The following is a 20,305-nucleotide window of genomic DNA, read 5'->3' as shown; positions in this document are numbered from 1 at the left end:
TCACAGTTCAATTCTTCTTTTTCCAAAATCACCTCACTATCTGGCTGCAAATAATTGTCTGTTTTAAAGTGATTTAAACAGTTAAAATAATTACTTTTTCCATATTTAAATAGCTCTACTTGCCATCCCCCAGAGGTTGGTGGTTTGAATCCTGCTCTCGATATAAACATCATTGGTTGAGTGGTCAGATCCACGGATCAGCAGGTTGGCAGTGCGATTCCAGCTCCCACAAATTAATACTGTTGTTATGTCCTTGGGCAAGACACTTTCCCCTAGTGTCTGTGTACACTGGTGTGTGAATGGGTGAACGGTTCCTTGATGCAGGGACGTGCACAGATTTCTCGGAAAAGATCGGTTGATTGCTCATAAAAGCAACTTAACACTTGATTTTTGGTGTGTGGACAAAAGTTTAATACTGGACTGTGACTGTTCTCTGGAGTGTTTACAGCGCAGTGTGAGGCTGCTGCTCAGACAGCAGCTGTGCTCAGTGCACTGGAGCAGAGGCCGTATCAGACTGCTAAAAAGTAGAATTTCTTCACCTAAAACAGCCCAGATTACAAGAAATGACATTTATTTTTATCAAAAGCTTCTGAGGGAGGGACCCTAGACCCTCTCACATGTTCCATTTTTGCTTTGTGTTTCTCATTTCAAAAAATATTCTTGTTGGTCTGTCAATTCATACACCTATGCACAAAGCTCTGCTGCTAAACCTCAGCAGGCACACACCTAAAAGGAATCTCTAAAGAAGTGAAATACTTTGTGCTTACTTTTAAAACCCGTGGAGAAGTTAATTTTAACTGATATAGAAAAGTGCCATTTTTCTTGGTTGTGCACTTGCCCCTCAAAATATCTGTGCCTGTCCCTGTCTTGATGTAAAATGCTTCGAATGCTTAGAAGGTGGAAAAGCTCCATATAAAATTTTACCACTGACCATTGAGTATTTTTCCCAAGAACACAACAACAATATGCAACAGTATACGGTAGAATTTAACCACAAACCTTCTGGTAAAAAAATCTTTTGTAATATCAGTAGCACAAGTAGTAGCTGTAGAGTTAGAAATCCTCGTAACCTTTTTGGCAGTTATTTCTTCACGGTAGAAAGTGAGTGTATTGTGGTGATGATTCCAGGTTTTTAGAGCTTTGGAAAACAGCTGTGGGCGCAGGCTTCAGACTGGTAGACATAATATTTGCATGTCTCATTTTGGCTGCACTTTTACATAATACTGGAGGTGTGAGACTAAAGATAGAGGCATGTTTATTATGCAGCAGTCATACGTGTGGGTGGTGTGAACCAAAGCAAGTTCACAGACGCTACATCACTGGAAACTGCATGGAAGTTTGGAAAATGATCAAATGTTTCAGTGGAAGAATAAAGCAGGTGAAGAGGTCAGGGAGAGGTAGCGTGTCTGGGAAGAGAAACATTATTTGTCCCACGATGGTGAAATTCGACTGTTGCAACACAGACTACAAAAACAGCAGAAGAATACAAATGATATAATAAAAAAAGAGAATATAAGCAACTCCTGAGGTCAAAATAAGTCTGTTGTGTTCTGTGTGCCACTAATTATAAAGTTTTTTTTACTGCCCAAGAAGCAGGAAGTGTGCAGTTAGCCTGGCGTGTAAGTGTTGGCACCTCCTATTGACAGTTGTAGATCACACTAGCGAGTAGCAGATTTTTTTTCATTTGTACCAAGGTGACTAATCCTGCACGTATCAACATTTAAGAAAATAAAATTGAAGAACAAAGTAAGTACGTCACAGTGGGTGTGTTCCGGTAGCGGTGAAAATGAGGATTGATCGGCAAAATGGTGTCTTGCAAATAAGCCATTAAACATTGCTGAAACATGCACGAATCACTCCAAAAACAACTTCGAAAAGGGTAAATGAAAAGGAAACAACTATAACACGGTTGTTTTTATTTTGTGTGGCTACAGAAGCTTCCACCAGACCTAATTAGAGGTATTGCTTATACAGTGGCTTAGAGCTGTACGGGGTTGCACGTTGCTTTTGGTTGTTGTTTTGTAAATGTGTTTTTCCTCTTCACCTTTTTCCCTGTGAGTCCTAAACTGTCTGATTCACTTAGCAGTAACCAGCCTTTAATTTGGACTATTGGATTTCACTGCAGGGTAAAGTGGTAGCTGTAGTTACCCAAATATGAGGACTGGAGCTGAGTGTACACTTCATCAAAAACACTTCATCAACATGCCACAAAACCAAGTGGCTTGAATCAGGGTTAAACCAGTAAGAAACCAGGTAGAGCTACCACTTGTTTGGACACATTTTTTCCTTTATTTCTCTTCTTTATTTCCGTGATTTATTTATTCTGTTTATATGCTGCACTGTTACTCATTCGTACATAATAAGAAACAGTGTATTACATTAGAGCCTATTTTTAGTTTATTTTTAAGTTTATTTTAAATTATTTTAAGCTATTATCTATTATCTTGTTTTATTGCATGTTACAATTTTCCTTTTGTTCTTGAACTATGCGGTGCAATACTGGAATTTCCCCACTGTGAGACTAATAAAGGCATATCTTATCGTATGATTATTTACATTGTAGATTCTAGTTTGATGAAGCCACCAGGAGACTTCACCATGAAGCTCATTGAGAGAAGTCCGAGGGTTTGCAGCGCTGTCAACAAAGCAAAGCGTGGATACTACATAATTCATCTTGCATCATATATTTGATGTCTTGCATTAGTATAACATATATAACAGTATATAACAATATTATAAATCACAATTATCAAATCACAAAAGCTGCAGATGTTTAGAAAATGCAATGTCCTCTGCAAAGAACAAAATATCCTTTCTTTTTTTATTGTACCTGTAGTAGACCTCTACAGACATGTTCTGAAATACAGGGGATTGGGTATTAGTTTATATCTCAGTCTTATTTCAGATAATGCTCCTGGAGTTGTTTACAATGCGCACTCTGAACAAAGCTACTTTTTAAACATATATTGCAAATCTAATCTCAAACAGAAAAAAAAAAATCGCAATTTGATTATTTCCCAAAAAGCTACTGTAGCTGACTGAAACAGGACTTTATTAGAACTAAACCAGAACTAAACCAGCACTCAAACAAGACTTAACCAGGATAAAATAGGAAAAACACGGAAGCCAAAATAGGTCTAAACCAGGTCTAAACCACTTAACAACTGGTCTAAACTAGGACCAGTTCGATTTTCACCATTTAGTTAGAAGGTGACAGCTGCTAACCACACAAACACTGTCTAATGAAACATTGTGGAAAGTTTCAAAAGTTTTGACACATTTTTGACAGAGTGGACGCTGGAGGAGTGACCTGAAGCTTATGGTCCATCTGTCAACATTATAGGAACTTTTGGAGGCGCGCCGCTGGGTTTGAACACAATACATTTAAAAAGAGACCAGCACTGCCCAACAGCATTCAAGGACTAAAGCATCAATCAGGAGCAATACAAGAGGGAGGGGTGAAGCGCTACCACACAGGTATATGGAGAAGGAGCTGTGGTTAACTATCTGAGTAATATAAGTGACAAGTGTAACAATGCTCTTACTTGAGTAAAAGTTGTGGTTACTCTTTCCACTGTCAGTAAGGGCACATTCACACTTGTTTGAGTCCTAATCTAGATTCTAGTCCTGGTTTAATTCTGGTACAGTTCAGGTTTAAGTGTGTAAGTGTGAGTGCACCCAAAAATTGTAATCAATCAATATTAAGAAAAAAAAAATCCCATCACTACTACTGCCACTACTTGTGCTTTTAAAACACATATGAAACTCCTCCATGCTTTTACATAATTATGATAACTCGAGCAAAACCAGTTCTCAAACTCTCAACTCTCTCAAACTAAAATATCCCCTGAAACTGTGTGCATATAGATACCAGATGGATATTTACAAGTTCATAGCTTTAAACAAACGCGCACAGTGAATAAATCTTGTTCTTTATATAGGTCATGAACAGTAGTAACTTAGTGCTAGCAGTGAAAAACATGTCTATAAATTAAGAGTCAGGCTTTATGAGACAGATGCATTATGGGTAAGTGAGGGGCTGGTGTTTGTATATGTCCCCTCCGGAGGCTCCCCACTGTCACACGTTCGTCAGCGCTGGACAATAAAGTTTTATTGAACCCTAGCCCCAGTCTGTTTGTCTGGCTGTCTGCACCACACAGCACTGCAGGAGGCTTCTATGCCTATGGGAAGCTGAACCAGGTCTAAACCAGGTCTAGACTAGGACTGAATCAGGACTAAACCAAGTCCAGGATTCAATCAGGGCTGAACTAATTGAATCTGGTTCAGTCTCACCTCTGTCCTGTATAGTCTTACAGGATAGAGGTGAGACTGAATCAGGTTTAAACCAGGTCTAAAGATGTCAGTAAAGGGCTGAACCAGGACTGAATCAGAGGGCTTAACAAAGAAATATCCAGGACTGAACCAGGTCTAAAGCAGGTCAAACTCCGGACTTATCACTGCTGGAGGCTCCTCTGTGTGTGTGGCCATGGGGATTTAACCCACAGACTTTCAAACAACACTGTGTCAGCAGAGTAAAAATATAAGGCTACATCATTTTCTACAATAACTATCTCCGACTGTGGTTATGAACAGTGCAGCATATGGACAAGAATAAACAGCAGGTAGAGCAACTTGAGTATTTTATAGTATTTGTACAGTAAGTGACTATAACTGTGGATATCTACAGTGCAGCATATGGACCCTCCTGTCCTCTGGCCTCAGTGCAGGAGGTGGGGACAGGAGGGTACTGCCCTCTGGCAGCCCCTCCTGGACTGACCTTGTCCAGTTTGTTCCTCTTCCTCTCTGTGATGCCGCTGCTTCAGCAGACACACCTTTCATGACCACACACATCACCACAGGGTGGTAGAAGGCCCTCAGGAGTAACCCCTCAGTCTCCTCAGGAGGTAGAGCTGCTCTGGCCTTTCCTGTACAGTGCATCTGTGTTGTGAGTCCAGTTTGTTGGTGAACACCCAGGTACTTGTATGAGTCCACTCTCTGGATGTCCAGTGGTGGGGAGGCAGTAGAGCGGTATCTGTGGAAGTCCACAACCATCTCCTTGATCTTGCTCGTATTGATGAGGAGGTGATTCTGCTGACACCAGTCTTCAAAGTACTGCTTTAGTCCTCTGTACCCAAGGACCCAAGACCAGTATGCACTATAAACTATAAACTGCCAGTCTTTGTATTTGTACCAGAAAAGTTCCACAGGTCACCATTAAACACTACAGATACAGGATGTTGTGATCTTAACTCAGACAGTGTATTTCCTGTCTGTCCTCTCCTCTTGTCAGTCTGATCCCTGTGTGACATTACAGATTATGGACTGCTTTTGTTTGACTCACTGCTTCCCGCTGCTCCGAGCTCAAATCTCGGCTTAGCTCCTCACAAAATCCTCTGCTGTGGGGCTGTTCTCAGGGCTGTGTGCAAACTCTCCCACTCAAACTGCACTGCTTTATGAATGTATTACTACTTTTTATTACATTTATATAAATTCTTTAAACTGCTATATTAAAGTCATATCTAGATCTTAAAATAAAATCCAATCTTAATTTGAGTAACTTAAACAAGATACTCCAGTGTAATTTTTGTTGCTTATTTCAAGAACAATAAGATTTCCACATAGTTTTACTCAACAAGTCGAAGCAATCAAGATTCAGTTTTGTTCAAGGAATTATAATGTAATTAATCATAATGTATCTAGATTTTTTACCTTGACTTTTTACAATCCAGTCATGTTTGTAGGAATAGTAATGTGACTGAAGTGGACAAAGCAATAGTATTTTGTGCTGGGATTTTCAAAATGGTTTAATTGGTGGTCACTTGTGTCGTTAAACAAGCAGCTGTAAATCCCTGTCTGTTTCATTACATAATGTTAATGTTAATGCAAATACTGTAATTCTGTAATTCATATCCACTGTCATAACCATTCAAGCACTAAGGAGGTTACTGCCCATTTTATGCAATTTTACACACGTATAAAGTCACCTGCATGATTCCATGGAAATAGAAAGTTAAAACACACTTCAAAACACACTTTGGAACATTCTCCATGGAGATTAATTTGTTTTATACCATATTGTGGATTCTCCAGACCAAATGAAGGTCAGGTTTGTGGAGATATAAGCCATCTCACAGTAAGGATGCATGTATTTCAGTGAAGTGAAGTGAAGTGAGTGAATGAATGAATGAATAAATAAATGAATGTGTCTATTTTTGTCTAAAATGCTACATACTGTGGCTTTCAGGTATGTTGTGTATTAAAATCAATATAGATGGTATCTTGTTTAGTTTTACTTTTTGTAACCATTCAGCAGTAAAGGCACAATGACTTCATAGCCTCTCGAACTGAACAGCCCTCATGTGGACGAGCACTGAGTTAGCAGACAGCCCGTTAGCCTAAAGTGCTAATATTATATGCAGCTCTTGTGGATAAAGCAGTGAAAGCCATAAGTTGTAAGGCTTGAGCTGCTCTCTTGGGTTACCATGGAAACCACACCGACCAATTTGTCCCAGTTTGTTCAGATCAAAAACACTTGACCTGACCCATAATAGCATCTTACAGCGTAGTCTGGTTGTTGCTACATTGTAATAATTGAAAATATCTTTTGGTGAATATTGATTATATCTGAACTTCTTATCAGTTAGCCAAACTCCAAACTAAAATAAAAGTGTGATTTTAATTGTGTCGGTTCGAATTCTACATAAATATGTGATTCCAGCTCACACACATGGATGCTGTTGTTGTGTCCTTGGGTAAGACGCTTAACCCCCCTCGCCCCCAGTGTCTGCGTCCACTGGTGTATGAATGTGTGTGTGAATGGGTGAGTCGTTCCTTGATGAAAAGCATTTTGAGTGTCTTGAAGGTGGAAAAGCTCTGTATAAAAATGTGACCGTTTACAATTTTTACCATCCTTACTGTGAGCGGGCTTGCATCTCCACAAACCTGTCTCTTATTTGGGCTTGTTTCTATGAAAATATCTCCATGGAGATTTGGAACAATCTCCAGATCGTTCTAAAGTATGGTTTTAACTTTCTATTTCTATGGAATTATATGGAGTTATGGGCCACCTTCAGAAAGTCACTCATTTTATGTTATGTTTTATTGATTTATTGATTTATTCATTCATTCATTCATTTATTTATTTATTTTTATTGCATACTCTGTGTGGTTTGTGGGGTGGGAGGGCTGTAAAATATTAAAATGCAATAAAAATATAAATAATAGAAAAAAAGAAAGTTGCACAGAGTTGCTTTATGGTTTGAATTTTCAGAACTGATTTATTCACAGAGGAAGATTACAAACTGATTAGAAGAATATCTGTTCAGTGATTAGATGGGGGCCAGAACAACTTTACCTGAACGACCTGTCCAGTTGACTGCTTTTGATCCTACTTAGATTAAACTATGAATAAATATATATTTGAATTTATTATTGGTTTATTTACTTTAATGCCAAGCTGTCTCCTACTACAACTGCTACTATTTATATTTCTACAATTCCTGCATCATACCAAATGTGTTTTTGTGCATTTTAAACATCTCGTTTTTATACGTTTTTTTTTTTTATTTAGCACATTTCCTGAGTAGTAGTACTGTTCCCTCCCTCCTCTGATGTGAGCTCATTGTATAGGCTCATTATAGGGACCTCTGGGTGTAAAAGGCAGTTTTGGGGTCCCCTCTCTCTACCCTGAACTAAAGCTGCTTTAAATGCGTCCGTAGCTCCGCCCTTTCGACCCATTGAGAACTTTGGCGGTTTGTTTACGAGACACGGCCCTTCTTTTGTCACTCCCCATGACAATCTCTATAGCCAAAAGAGTCTCACCCCTCCTCTCTCTCTCCCTCCCCCTTTTCTCTCTCTCCTCTAGATTTGAAAAGAAGACCCCCACTCCAAACCCAGTACCTCATACGCCAGTGATGCTAAGCTGGTGAGTACTACGAATACTTTTACTTGCTGGATCGTATGTTTGTTTTTTTTGCAACTTGGATAAAGTTTTCTTGGATAGCTGCATGTCGTCTTCTTTTGGGTGAGTGTTTGACTTTTTGCTCTGTTCAAATGCCAAAGTTTAAAGCAGGAATTGGATTTTTTGACAGTAATTCCCCGTTTGCTTCTGATAAAAACGATCCGTCTCTGCTTTTAAGTTCACGCCAACTTTCTAAGCGAACTTGTTGTTGACGCCAATTTTGGATTAATGATTTTAATCCTTGTTACGAAGATGTGTTCTGTATAATTGACAGTTTGGGGCTTCTTGTTTTAAGCTAACTAGTTCATAGGTGCTTGTGTGGGAAGAAGAACTTACTAGTGATGCTTGGCTTTGAGGTGATGATCGCTTGGATCTCGTATTAATTACAGTGTCTGTGTAATCCCTCAGTTGGCCAAGTATGATTCATAGCAAAAAGAAAAATTAAATTCCTTCAACTGGACAAAAGAGGCAATTTTTGTTAGGAAAGACAATCCATCTTTGAACAGGAATAGAGGGTTTAGACATCATTTATCTCCTATTTATAACTCCATCCTCAGACCTAAAGCAAAACAAGGAAAACAATATTGAGAGCCAGTGTTCTATAGGTGTGAGAGCATCCATTAGAGGCAATAAAAATACAACTCAGGCACAGTTCAAACTTAGCATAGTTGACACAGACCTCATCAACAAACAGAATCTGTAAACAAATAAGTGTGTTACTCTCAGTGTAGTTAGCTCCTCCCTTCAGACAGATATAAGGCAGTGTCCAGCTGTAATCTGACCTTTGCTCTTAAACTTTTATCCAGTTGACAGAATTGAATTTTTCCTTCCTATTAATTATAATACAGTTGTCCCTCACTATATCGTGGTTCACCTTTCGTGGCCTCGCTGTTTTGCGGATTTTTCTGTGCAGTTTTTTATGCTTTTTTTGCGCATTGTGTCCTGCGTCCTGATTGGCTAAGGGACTGTAGACCATTGTCCATCAGTCTCCTCCGCGCCGTGTCTCCTGTACAGTACAAAATGTGTTCAGACAAATTTACATAAATGTTGGATCGCAGTGTGACTCTGAAGTGCTGTATTTTTGCAAGTTTTCTCCCCGACAAAACCCACAATGTCGATGAAACGTTCTGCACCGACAAAGGCGCCTACGAAGGTTTGAGCTTTGAGAGAGTTTAAACAAGAGAAAAGTGTCTGAGAAAAGTGTATAAACTGTGTGGTAAGGGGTTTTACAGACTTAGAACATACAGAATAATTGTAAAGAATAAAGCTGATACGTCACAGATTTCGCCTATTGTTGGTTATTTTTAGAACGTAACCCCCACGATAAACGAGGGACCACTGTGTTTAATTATTTTTTACATTACATTACATTTTTAACATTATAATAGTGAAAATCTTACAAATACTAAAACATTTTGTGTAGTTTAGATAAAGTCTGTTGTTAGTTTGTACACATGATAGTACTGCATCATATGTCTTATAGTCTGGAAAACTATTTAATCAATGCAGTTTCATCTTGTATTTTATTAAAAGTGATAATTATGACAGTTTTAGAAGCTGTAGCCCCAGTACAGATATAAAAGCAGCTCTTAGGGTCTTAATTAGACTGCTGTGTACTGTGTTAATGTTTGTTAGCATTAGAGTGATGGCAAAACTTCGCTCTCGTCTCTGAAAGTTGTGAAACGTGCTTATAAATCCATCATGGTGAATAAGTAGGATGCTAGGACTAACTTTAGATCTGTTTAAAGTCAACTAGTTTTGTTTTGGCAGACCATCCACCAGAAAAATTACATAGCGCACCTTTAAACGACTTTCACCAAATGAGTCTTGATTTGAATACTAGTTCTAGCTCGTTTTAGTTGCATTTCGTTCTTATTCCATTAGCAGACAATTTAGCTCAAAAAAAGTTTCAAAATAGACGAGCCCATAAGACTTTTGTATAACATGAGTGATTCACATGAAACCTTATGACACCGGCTTCTTCCCCAGAGGCAGGGCATTTACACTCACCACCATCTGACAGCGCTGTAATTATCTCTGCTCCATCACAAAAGAGTTACACTTGTGGATTGTGGATCGCTTTGAGGGTCATTTTTTATTAGAAGAAGCAGCACAAATGTGAGCAGAGGCAGACAGTGAGATGTCTATACAAGATAATATACAAGTTGTTGTTGAGTAAAATAAAAAAAAGTCAAGTATATCATCCATAATATGATGCAACTGTCAAAAGACCAAAACATCTAGTTCATTTTTAACATGACCTGATAATAACATGTAAGATAAGATAAGTTTAATGCCATACTGTGGAATTTTCCAAGCAAAACAGTAACATCTCCTTGGAGACCAGCAGGTGGCAAACCCCACACCAAAATAGTTACATATTGATCCAGATGTCATGTTCAACATCGCCCTCCTGTGAGTTCCATCCATGTGTGGAGCTCTGTATGTCTCAGCCAGTGGTGGAATGTAATGAAGTAAAAGTAGTAAAGTGCTGTACTTAAATACACATTGTATCTGTACTTTACTTATGTACATTTTAAAGTGGATTTAAAGATAAGTTTTACTTCTACTTCACTACATTTGAGAGAAAGTACCTGTATTTTCTACTCCACTACATTTTTAAGTGGACTGAAAAGTAAAAGTATTTTTTATTATGACTTGAGACCTGCTGAAAGGTCTGAGGGTTTATTTTTAACAAGTTCATAATTTGAGCAATCAAACACATACAAATAAAAACAGCTAGAATGATTGATTAATTTCTTTCTGTTAAACAAAAGCACAAATAAGCACAAATCCTTATCAAAATCACTACATTTGAAGGTTTATAAAACTTCAGAATATTTTTATATTACATTTTATTTTCCCTTAGAGATAGGATGAGGAGCTCGGTCACACAGGAGGAGCTCGGAGTAGAGCCACTGCTCCTCCATGTCTAGAGCCAGCTGAGGGGAAGACACAGGACACGCTGGAGGTACCATGTCTCTCAGCTGGCCTGGGAACGCCTTCGGGTCCCACTGGAGGAGCTGGAGGACAAGTCTGGAGTGAGGGAAGTCTGGGAGTACCTGCTGAGACTGCTGCCCCCGCAACCCGGCCCCAAATAAGAAGAAAATTGATGGATGGGTGGATTTTATCTTTAACAATGTATTTTCACTTTTGTCGTCATATTATTAACATGTTTTATATATATATTTTGCTCTCAAGAGCTGTTTATATAATATATCTCTACTGGGGCAAGACAATTTTTGCTCAAATACATGAGGGAAGAAGTTAGACGTTAGTAGTGGATTAGTCTTTGTCACCAAATATAAAGTTGGGGGTTCAATTCCAGATCTAGTGGTTTTGTTGCAAGCAAGGCCCTTAACCTGCCTTGTCTCTGTGTACACCATGTAATGAGTTTGAAATGACCCTTCTCACTGACCCCGACCAACCAATAAAAGTGTAACAAGGAGGATTCTTGTCACTGTAACTGAGGAACACACAGTAAATGTGAAGCAGTAAAATAAAGCTATAACATTAGGCTATAGAAGCTAGAGGTTTGGTATTTTGGTCTTAAAAATGTGGTTTAATCCAGGTTTAGTTCCTGTCCCTGGTGTAGATGTGACAATAAACATACCAATTTTACATTTATTTCATTATACATGTTTTTATAGTGCAAAAATACATTGATAAAAACATGCATTATGTCACTGGCAGTAACATCTCTATGGAAATGTTACTGCAGACCCTCCACCAGAAAAAATTCAAAATACACCTTTAAATTTACATTTTATTCTTATTCCACTAGCAGTCTACTAACAATTTCCCTCAAAATAAGAAACTTCTACTTCAACAACTCGATTCACTCATTGTAATATAGTCCAGCTAGGTGTAATGTCTTGCCTAAGGACCCAACAACAGTAATCAGTTTAGTAGCGGTGAAAGTTGAACCAACAGCCTTCAGGTCAGTTAGTGAAGTAAAACTTTTTAGCGGTTTGAATAAGCCATTTTTCGAGTCCCTATTGTCCTCACCTGCAGTATAACACATCTTCTGCTAAGTGCACAGACCAATTTATGCCCCAATATCTCTTAGTAGCGCTCCTCCTCTCCTCTTCTCCTCCTTTACTCTTTTTATGTTCTTCTATCCCCTTGGGTTCCACTGACATTACTTACTGTGCTACTGCCTGGTTCTCTTTTCACTCGACTCTATTCACTTTGTGCCCTAAATATCCTTCTCCTAATATGTGTCATTGGGCCAGAGAACAGCAGTGTCTGAAGACTCAAGTTTATGATTTGAACTGGGAATTTGGGATTTGGGAAATACGACTTGGGCGGATTTGTTGACCAACCTCTGTCTCATGTTGCTATTGTTTGGTGAGATTTAGACCAAGGCGCTGTACCTGATTTTACTTCGTCTTAAACAACGTGAAAAACTGGACTCGTTAACTTGAAACGATTCGCAGTGATCTAAAGTTATTCTTACCTTACTTACCTTACGCATTCCGAGCATCCTAATTATTCACCATGATGAGTTTATAAGCGGTTTTCATAACTCTGAGAAACCAGTGCGGAGATTCACGCTGATGGTAAGGCGAACAACTAGCATGCCAACGTGTGTTTCCTGATTAGCAGACAATAAAATGCTTTCTAATTAGATGCACATTTTGATGTCAAGAGCTGCTTATGCAATAGATCTGTGCTGCAAAAGACAATAAATAAATAAATAAATAGTTGATAAGTTTTAGTAGTGGATCAGCCCAAGTTGGCAGTTCAATTCCGGATCTAGTGCTTTTGTTTTGTCCATGAGCAAGACACTTAACCCACCTTATCTCTAGTGTACACTGTATAATAAATGAGTTTGTGAATGTTCGCACTGCTAAGACTATAACGTATATCTTACGTTGCTATTACTCGGTGGGATTTAGAAAACAAAACATGCTTTTTTTTAGTAGTGGATCAATGTTTGCCCATAACTTCGAAGTCAGTGGTTCAATTTCAGATCTCGGGCATGACACTTCTAAGCTAAGTGAGTTGGGCCTGGTTTGTCCTGGGATGGGAGAACATTGGGGATGCAAGGTGCCGTAGCGATGCTTACTGTTCCTTATGCAAGACAATTCACACACCTACAAAATAGCCTTGGACTCATAATAAAGGGTTACTCAAATGTATGTGAATGAAACAAAGCACAGCTCCAGGAGGTAACAGCATTAGAACATGGCTTAAAGCTTTTTAACAGACAGTTTTGCTTGATATAGGGCCTTTAAGTACAGGTTGGCAGCTTTCTATCTTAATATTTACTCATATCCCGCTGTTTTTGTTTACACTTTGTCTAAGACCACATTAAACCCGGAAAAAAACAACCTCTTTTCAGTTTTCCTGGATTAACTGTTTACATAGAGTTTGGTGGTGATGTGGGTGGGACAGGGGATACTTCCTGGGACAGCACAGGATTCTCTCTTTTGACTTTTTTTTTTGAGTTGAATGAACGGAACGGAGCATTCTCTTTGGCAAACGCGCGGGCCTGCCTTTGTCACACGGCCATGGTACATTAGCGAGCATTTCAAACGTGGTTGGACGTCCCATTGAAGCTCATACAAAGACAGGAGGCAGTGGCAGATATTTGGCCCACACCACACAGCACCCTTTCACATGAGGGGGAGGGGAGGAACGGCACTTTACTGCAGTAAACATTTTGGGATCGATTCTACTTAAAGCCATAGTACGTAACTCCCCCCCCTCCATTTTCTATTACCATGGAATCAGTTTATGTTCCACCTCCAGAAAGTTCTACAGTGTTGTTTATTTTTGGTTATTCTGCCCTTCCTGACATGAGAAAAGTCTACCTGTTGATTTCAGAAATTTCACTTTGTGTAAAAAAAAAAAAAAAAAAAAAATGTTCTCTTTTTTCCACCAAATTCATTTCCACCTTAAAAATAATTTATGAAAACTTATATCTAAGTAAAGTGCACTGTGTAACTTTTCTTTTGGAGGGTTTTCCACCTGCTTGTCTCCATGGAGATGTTAATGCTTTTCCTGGACTATACCACTGTATGGCATCAAACTTACCTATATCCATGGAGACAAGGATGTGATGTCAACGGGCCAAGTTACAGGTCAGATCTGAGGAGGAGAGAGGCCACTTGGAGTAAAAAAACGAATGTTCTTCAAGGTATTTCTTTAGTAACAAAGCACCAGTAGCTGAATAAATGCAGACCTAATAAGCCTAATGAGCCTAATGCCCTACTGCGGTACATTCCAGGCAAAGAAACTAAACGTATATGGAGATAAACAGGGGCCTTAACCCTACATTTTAATTACTACTACTTTCACCTAAATAATAGCTTGAAGTAATAATACTCTTACTCAAGTACTATGCTTGTGTTGTCTCCTCCCTGCCCCCGCTGGAGGCACTTCCGTTAAAACATGCCAGATAATGGCGTCATTCTTTGGCTCGGATTCGGCTCCCGCTCTTTGTGTGGGGCGTGAGTCTCTTGATGCATGTTAGTGGCCTCCGTGTCACTGTGAATTAACCATTTCCGTCTGCTAGCAGCGGACATATGGCTAATTACCCCTTTAGATTGTATGGTGTGGTAATTAGCATGCTAACAGGCTAGCCTCAGATGAACCAGTCTCAAGTCAACATCTGACTTCACGCATCAATGTCAACGATGTGGAAGATTGGTTAGAGTACGCAGACACGCTCACAGACAGGTTAGCTCTGTCGCTAACATGAACAAGACCAGTAGTGATACAGTTGTGTTAAATCGACTTCTGAGAGTTGTATTTGAATTGATTCATCTATGTAGGGCTGAACAGTTTACAGTCTTTCCTTCTTTTTGTCTTCTTCTCTCTCTCCCCACTTTCCTCTCTCTTCCACCTCAATCTTTTTTATCTCTCTCTCTCCCCACCTCTCTCTGGCTTTCTTTCTCTCTCTCTCTTTCTCTCTGTCCTCCCCCTCAATCTTTTTCTCCCTCCCCACCTGTCCATCTTCCCTTCCTCTCCCTCTCTCTTTTTCTCTACTCCCACCATTTTTTTCTCTACTCCCACCATTTTGTTCTCTCTCTCCTCCCTCCTCTCTCTCTCCTCTCCCGCACAATCTTTTCTCTTTCTCACACTCTCTCTCTCCATTTCCCTCTCTCCTCCCCTTTCTCCCCTTCCCCACCCCTCTCTTCCCTCGCTCCCCCTCTCTGCTGTCTTTCCCTTTCTTCTCTCACTCTCTCAGTCTTTCTCTCCCTCTCCACCTCTTTCTCTCTTCCCTCTCTCCTCTCTCTCCTCACCCCTTTCTTCCCTCGCTCCCCCTCTCTGCTGTCTTTCTCTCTCTTCTCTCTCTCTCTCTATCAATCTTTTTCTCCCTCACTTTATCTCCCTCTCCACCTCTTTCTCTCTTCCCTCTCTCTCTTTCTCTCTCCCCGCCTCTCTCTTCCATTGCTCCCCCTCAGTGTCTTTCTCTTTCTTTTTTCTCTCCTTTTCTCCCTCTCCTCTCCATCTTTTTCCCCCTCTCTTTCTCTCCCTCCCCACCTCTTTCTCTCTTCCCTCCCTCTCCTCTCCCTCTACCTATGTCTTCCCTCGCTCCCCCTCTCTGTCTTTCTCCCTCCTCTCTTTCTCTCTCTCCTCCCTGCTTCCCTCCATCTCTCCTCCCAATTTTTTCTGTCTCTTTCTCTCCCCACCTCTCTCTTCCCTTGCTCCCCCTCTCTGTCTTTCTCTCTTCTTTCTGTCTCTCTCTCTTCTTTCTGTCCCCCCCCCCTCTTTCTCTCTCCTCACCCTTTCTTTCTTTCTTTCTTTCTCTTTCTTTGTGAGCAGGTGCAGTGTTGTATAGAGTGAGTTGACCTGGACACTGCCTGAGTCTAATACAGTTAAACAGACAGACAACTCCTGATAAATATTAATATTAATAATAAAGCTACTAATGAAAATCCACTGGTCCGATGCAGCATATTTTTACTCTCAAAATGACTTTACAATTTGCTGAGTTATTCATTCACAAAACTCTGCCTGCTGATATGAATCATACCATTTTTCTGACGAGCTTTGCAATTACGATTAGATTTATGTTCTAACAGGAGGGTTCTGTTCACAGTTCACATTTTAATCCCGTTCAGAAGAGTAAACATTTGAAAGAAGACTGAATTCTGACCTGCGGAACTAATACGAGAATCTCATGTGTTTCAGAACATGTTTGTAGAGGTCTAAAGTGCAGGGTTAGCAGCTTTTAGTCACGGTAAGACTTATCAATACTTAAATTATTACAGATTTGTGGTTTGCTAATTGTGATTTCGATTCAGTTGTGATGTATCTCGCGGTTGTGCGTCTACGTTTGAGTAGTCCTGCATTCAAGATTTGAGTTTTATGAAAATCTCTGTTTCTCGCATACTGAGCCCACACATAATTTCACATTTTAATACAATTTTGTGTTTACAATGAAGTTCACATGGGAAGAGGCCAAGAAGAACAAACTGTCCTTCTTAGATTGTGCAGTAACTATAGGAGAGGACAGGCGACTCCAGGTAGAAGTCTTCAGGAAGCCCACACACACTGACCAATACCTGCTGTTCGATTCACACCATCCACTGCAGCACAAACTCAGAGTGATCCAGACACTACAACACAGAGCTCAAGTGGTGCCCACAAACACAGAGGGAAAAGTGAAGGAGGAACCACATGTGGAGAAAGCCCTCTCTGCTTGTGGATATCCAAAATGGGCCTTCAATAGATCTAAGAGAGCTAAAAAACAGGACAACAGGGAATCTGAACCTAGAAGGAAAGGTGTAACTGCTGGTGTGTCTGAAAACCTACAAACACTTTAGGACAGAAACTGGTTCACGCAAAGGACAAAACCCCGAGCCACAAACAAAGTAATGTAGTCTACTCCATTCAGTGTAGTCAAGAGTGCAGTGAGTGTTATATTGGAGAAACTAAACAGCTGCTCCATAAGAGGACGTACCAACAATGGCGTTAGAGCAGCTCAGGACCCCAGTCTGCTGTACATCTACATCTCCAAGACACTAACCACTCCTTTGAAGATAGTGAAGTTCAGATCTTAGCCAGAGAAAAGAAAGGGTTTGAAAGAGGACTTAAAAAGAAGCTACTTTTGTTAGGAAAGACAATCCTTCCTTGAACAGGAATGTGGGCCTTAGACATCATCTATCTCCTATTTATAACTCCATCCTCAGACCCAAAGCAAACAAAAAGAACAATAGTAAGGTCGTTAAACGTTGAATAAGGTCGTTTACGCTGAAACTGGAGACAAAAGCTGTTTACGGTTTCAGTGCAGTTAGCCCCTCCCTTCAGATAGATATAAGGAAGTGTCCAGCAGCGATCTGACCAGAACTGAAGAAGTGGCTCAGTGGTTAACATTACTGCTTCACAACAAGATGGTTTTGGGTTCAAATCCTGGGCTAACTAGGGGTTTAGGCGGCATTAGCTCAGTTGGTAGATTGTTCGATTGTTCACTGATCCAAAGGTCAAATCCCGACATAAACATCATTGGGAGAGGGGTCAGATCTATTGACCCACAGGTTGGCGGTGCAACTCCAGGTCCCACAGATGAATACTCTCATTGTGCCTTTGGGCAAGACACGAACAGGCGAGTGGTTCCTTGATGTAAAGCGATTTGAGTGCGTTAAACCATTTGCCTTTTTTAATTTGCATGTTCTCTGTATTTGAGTGGACATTTCTTGCATCGCTCCTTCAGATATATTATACTTTTTCTATATTTTTTTATTTTTATACCAAATTTTGTGTATTATTTCATGTTTTGTCTTCCAGTAACATTAACGTGTCCTGACTGTCACTCTACTTATAATTTCTGAACCACTACCTTTACTTCTACTTGAGTATTCTGTGTACATTTAGTTACTCTTCCCACGTCTGAAATGTTACTGTTAAAACTTATTGTCCTCAAATAGTATAGACTTTTGACACCAGTTGCCGTGAAGTATTGACGCGTTAGCTTGTACTGGAAGTGTTTTTTCCTGCACAAAGAGGAGGCAGACATGTTGGAGGCTGCAGTGGGCGATCGCTGTCACTCACGGCTCTAAATTGGCCCCAGTGTGGGTAATGTGGCGGCTCAGTCTCTTCTTATGTGTTTTATTTCCTGCTCAGGAGAGGAGGGAACCGGCAGAGGACTCACGCAGAATTAAAATAAAGACAGAGGCAGAAGAACAGGAACATGAAGTAATAGAACAGAGAGGAATCAAACAAAGGCATGAAACAAACGCTGGCTAATCTCAAACATGCACGTACTTTTGACTTTGTGTACAAGCTCGATTTTCTACAGCTGCTACTACTACCACTACTACTACCACTACTACTAATATTATATACTACTGCTACTATTGTATACTACTGTTGCATTACTACTACAACTACTAAGACTGCTACTGCCACCACCACCACCTAATACTACTACTACTACGACTATTATATACTACTGTTACCATTACTACTACTACTACAACTACAATGTGCACTACTTTTACTATTAATACCACTACTACTAAGTCTACTACAGCCACCGCCACCACCAATAGTACTACTACTACTGCTACTATTACTACTACTATTATATATACAACTTTTACCATTATTACTACTACTTCTACTGAGACTACTGCCACCACCACCACCACCACCAATACTACTACTACTACTACTACTACTACTACTAATACTACCACTTCTACTATTACTACCACTTCCACTATTACTACTACTATTACATATAGTACTTTTGCCATTATTACCATTACTACTACCACTACTACGATTACTACTGATACTATGTGTACTACTTTTGCTATTACTACCACTACTACTAACTTGACTTGACACCACCACCAATACTACTACTACTACTATTATATATACTACTTCTACTTTTACCATTACTACTACTACTAAGACTACTACTACCACCACCACCAATACTACTACTACTACTACTATTATATATACTACTTCTACTTTTACCATTACTACTACTACTAAGACTACTACTACCACCACCACCAATACTACTACTACTACTATATACTGCTGTCACCTTTACTACTACTACAACTACTATGTCTACTGCTTTTACTATTACTACCACTACTACTAAGTCTACTACTGCCACCACCACCACAACTACTATAACAACTATTACTGTTACTATGTCTGCTACCACTATTACTTCTATAACAAATACTACTACAAATACTAATGAATGATGTTTGAAGTGATCATTGTCTATACACAGTCATGCCTCCTTCTATAAACACACATGGCGAATACTTGTTGTTATTTCGCCTATTGTGGGTTATTTTTAGAACGTAACCCCCGCCATAAACGAGGGACTAATGTATTGCATCATTTTACAACCCGAACAACCTACTTTTGTACTTTTTTCTCACTTCTGCCGCTCTGGTTTTCTTGACTGTAACATGAAAATGGTTGCAGAAGGTGCAGATTTGTACCGAGCATTTGATCTGTGAGAGAATGACTGACATGTTTTGTAAAGCGGAGGGTTGCAGTTGTTGCGAAAACCTTGCAACATCTAAACGTATTTCAGAAAGGTACTCAGAGCGAGCTTTGGTGAAGTTTAAGGTTCTTTTGATACCTGTCTGTGGGAATGATGGGCTCAGAACACAGAGATCAGGACAGATCCTCTGAGTATGAACGAGAAGATTGAGCAGTGTGCAGCAGACACAGCTTTAAACACCACTGTGGTACTGCTGGACGAGTACTGTAGTAGTGCAGTAGGAGCCTAGTAGTATCATAGGTATAATTGTAGTCGTGGTTGTGGTAGTAGTAAAGTATTGGTAGCATAAGCAGTACAGTAGTAGTAGCTCTAGCAGTAGTAGTAGTAGTAGTAGTAGTAGTAGTTCTTGTAGTAGAAATGGTAGCAGTAGTAGTAGAAATAGTAGTAGTAGTAGTTCTTGTAGTTGAAGTGGTAGCAGTAGTAGTAGAAATAGTAGTAGTAGTAGTTCTTGTAGTAGAAGTGGTAGTAAATTATTGGTAGCAGTAGCAATAGTAGTAGCAGTAGTAGTAATAGTAGTTGTAGTAGCTGTAGTAATAATGGTAGTAGTAGTAGTAATTGTAGTCGTAGTAATAGTGGTAGTAGTAGAAGGATAGTAGTCGTTTTAGTCCTTGTCGTAGTAGTAGCAGTAGTAAAAGAAGTAGTTCTTGTAGTAGAAGTGGTAGTAAAGTATTGGTAGCAGTAGCAGTAGTAGTAACAGTAGTAGCAGTAGTAGTAATAGTAGTTGTAGTAGCTGTAGTAATAGTGATAGTAGTAGTAATAGTAGTCATAGTAGTAATAGTAATAATGGTAGAAGTAGTAGTAATAGTAGTTGTTTTAGTAGTAGTAGTAGTAGTAGTAGTAGTAGAAGT

General features: G+C 39.6%; 1 protein-coding gene across 3 annotated transcripts in view; it reads left to right on the top strand.

Moving 5' to 3' along the window:
• Positions 1-20,305, top strand: part of sema5ba (sema domain, seven thrombospondin repeats (type 1 and type 1-like), transmembrane domain (TM) and short cytoplasmic domain, (semaphorin) 5Ba) — a 344,594-nt gene that overhangs the window by 69,040 nt on the left and 255,249 nt on the right. For 2 of the 3 annotated variants that reach the window (XM_055230747.1, XM_033987339.2), the window contains exon 2: positions 7,865-7,924. The exons of the other annotated variant lie outside the window; for it this stretch is intronic. The gene's annotated coding sequence lies outside the window, so the exon portion shown is untranslated. The remainder of the gene's footprint in view (positions 1-7,864; positions 7,925-20,305) is intronic. 3 annotated transcript variants of the gene reach the window in all.

Source organism: Periophthalmus magnuspinnatus, chromosome 21 (genome assembly GCF_009829125.3).
Source record: "Periophthalmus magnuspinnatus isolate fPerMag1 chromosome 21, fPerMag1.2.pri, whole genome shotgun sequence".
NCBI lineage: Eukaryota > Metazoa > Chordata > Actinopteri > Gobiiformes > Gobiidae > Periophthalmus > Periophthalmus magnuspinnatus.
This window is presented reverse-complemented; position numbering and strand designations above follow the sequence as displayed.